Source organism: Suncus etruscus, chromosome 1, assembly GCF_024139225.1.
Source record: "Suncus etruscus isolate mSunEtr1 chromosome 1, mSunEtr1.pri.cur, whole genome shotgun sequence".
In the NCBI taxonomy this organism is placed as follows: Eukaryota; Metazoa; Chordata; class Mammalia; order Eulipotyphla; family Soricidae; genus Suncus; species Suncus etruscus.
This window is the reverse complement of record NC_064848.1, coordinates 196079763-196082610: the sequence shown is the minus strand read 5'-3', so window position 1 is coordinate 196082610 and position 2848 is coordinate 196079763.

Here is a 2848-nt window from a genome sequence, read left to right as displayed (position 1 = left end):
CACCACCACTCCAGCCTCCAAAATGAATTATTTGCCTTTTATTTATTTATTGCTTCTGGGCCATACCTGGCAGTACTCAGGAATTACTCCTGGCTCTGTGCTCAGAAATCACTCCTTGCAGGTTCAGGGAACCATATGGGATTCTGGGGATAGATCCCAGGCAGCGACATGCAAGGCAAACACTCTACCTGCTGTGCTATTGCTCCATAAAATGAATTATTTACTTTTGAGGCCCACAATCAAGGGTCCCCCAAATCAATAAAGGAAAGAAGGAAGGAAGGAAGGAAGGAAGGAAGGAAGGAAGGAAGGAAGGAAGGAAGGAAGGAAGGAAGGAAGGAAGGAAAGCTTCTTTATCCCTTTATCCCCTAGGTTCTTTATCCCTTTCTTCCTTCTTTCTTGCCTCCCACCTTTTCTTTGTGCTGGGATCAAACCTAGGGCTTCATACATGTAAAATAAGTGATATCCTGCTGAGTCACATCCCTGGCTCCTCAGAGATCTTTTTGTTTTGTTTTTTTGGGTCACACACGTCAGTGCTCAGGGATTACTCCTGACTCTGCACTCAGAAATCACTTCCAGAAGGTTCTGGGGACCACATGGGATGCCAGGGATTAAACCCTGGTCAGCCACATGCAATGCAAATGCTCTGGGAGTACTCAAAGGTTTCTCCTGGCTCTACATTCAGGAATCATTCCTGGTAGGGGGTGGGAGGGCCATTTGGGGTGTCAGGGATAGAACCCAGATTCACTACATGCAAGACCAATACCCTACCTGCTATACTATCTTTTCAGCCCCTCAGCACCATTGGGTGTGTCCTCAAAACAAAACAAAACCAAAGAAATTTGGGCTTCAATTGTTTTGATTGTTTTGTTTGGTTTTTTTTTTCACAGTTAGAGCCAGATGTGTTCCATCTAGAGCAGATTGGTAGATTACCATGGGAAATATTTGTGTTTGAATTGGGGCAGCTTTTTTCCTTGGTATCAGAGACCCAAGAAAGCAAAATAGGGGCCAGAGTGATAGTACAGAGGGCAGGGCATTTGCTTTGCACACAGCTGACATGGGTTTGATCCCCAGTACCCCCATAAGGTCCCCTAAGCTCTACCAGATGTGATCCTTGAGAGGCTAGAGAGACAACATAGCAGGTAGGGTGCTTGTCTTGTATGCAATCAACCCAATCCAGATTCAATGCTCAGCATCCCATATAATCCCCAGAGCAGCACCAGGAGTGATTACTAAGGGCAAAGCCAGAACTAACCCCTGAGCACTGTCAGGTGTGACCCAAAAACCATTAAAAAAAAAATTAGGGACCGAAGCATGGACGCAAGACATTTGCATTGCATGCAAAAGGATGGTGGTTCGAATCCCGGCATCCCATAGGGTCCTCCAAGCCTGCCAGGAGCGATTTCTGAGCATAGAGCCAGAGTAACCCTGAGCACTGCCTAGTGTGACCCAAAACTCCAACCCCCCAAAAAATATTAGTAAAAAAAATTAGTGATCCCTGAGTACAGAGCCAGGAGTTGAGCACTGCAGAGGGTGTGGCCCAAAGTAAACAAATCTAAAGGTCAGTTTACGGGTCTGGAGAGATAATACAAGAATTAAGGTACTTAGGCTACAAGAAGCCAACCCTGGTTCAGCCCCCAGCTTTGTACATGGTCACTGAGTGCCATCTGACTCAGGAGTGGCTGCTAAACAGTGTCAAGCAAAGTCACAAGACAAAAGCAAAGTGGTGTGACTCGGAAGATAAGCAGTGTTTGTCTAGGTCTCCAGTGGAGATGCTGGTTAGATGCTCTTGCACTGGGGGACATGAGCATATCAGGGACAGCTGGCGGTCTGTGGGTGGGCAACATGACAGGGCTCCAACAGGAAAAGAGAAATGAGTTCGCAAAAATGAAAGTGAGGCCAAAAGGCTGGGAGGATTGCTCAGAGCTGATGTGTGAGGCATGGACAAAGAGGTTTGCTTTATGGTCTTTGGTTTCCATGTGACTGAGTCTTGCCCTAACCCCTGAAGGGTTGGGGGTCATACTTTGTGGTACACAGGGGCTCCTGGTTCTGTGCTTAGGTCCTGGGCTCAGGGCTGGCAGGGACTGACCACCAAGGACTGACCACCCATCACCAAACATTCTCTCTCCTTCCAGATCCTGAAACTGCATTCTCCCCCATGGTTTCATGTGCCCACCTTTATTTTTTTTCTTTTCTCTTCTGTTTGGGTCATACCTGGCAATGCTCAGGGCTTACTCCTGGCTCTCTGACTCAGTGACCACTCCTGGTACTGCCCAGGAGACTAAATAAATGTTGAACTATATGGAGGTTGAACCCGAGTAAGCTGGGTGCAAGGAAAGCACCCTACCCAGTGTGCTGTCTCTCCAGCCCCGCACCTACTGTTTTCATCTCATGGAGGCTGGATCCCAAATTACACTCCAAAATGAGAAACTATTGACCCAATACCCATCAGATAAGGGGCTAATATCTAAGATATACAAGAAAAAATATATATATTTTGGTTTTTGGGTCACACCTGACTGTGCTCAGGGGTTACTCCTGGCTATCTGCTCAGAAATAGATCCTGGCAGGCACAGGGGACCATATGGGACACCAGGATTCGAACCAACCACCTTTGGTCCTGGATTGGCTGCTTGCAAGGCAAACGCCGCTGTGCTATCTCTTCAGGCCCGAAAAAATATTTTGTTTGTTTGTTTGTTTGTTTTTGGGTCACACCTGACAGCGCTCGGGGTTACTCCTGGCTCTATGCTCAGAAATCGCTCCTGGCAGGCTCAGGGGACCATATGGGATGCCGGGATTCAAACCACCAACCTTCTGCATGCAAGGCAAATGCCTTAACTCCATGCTATCT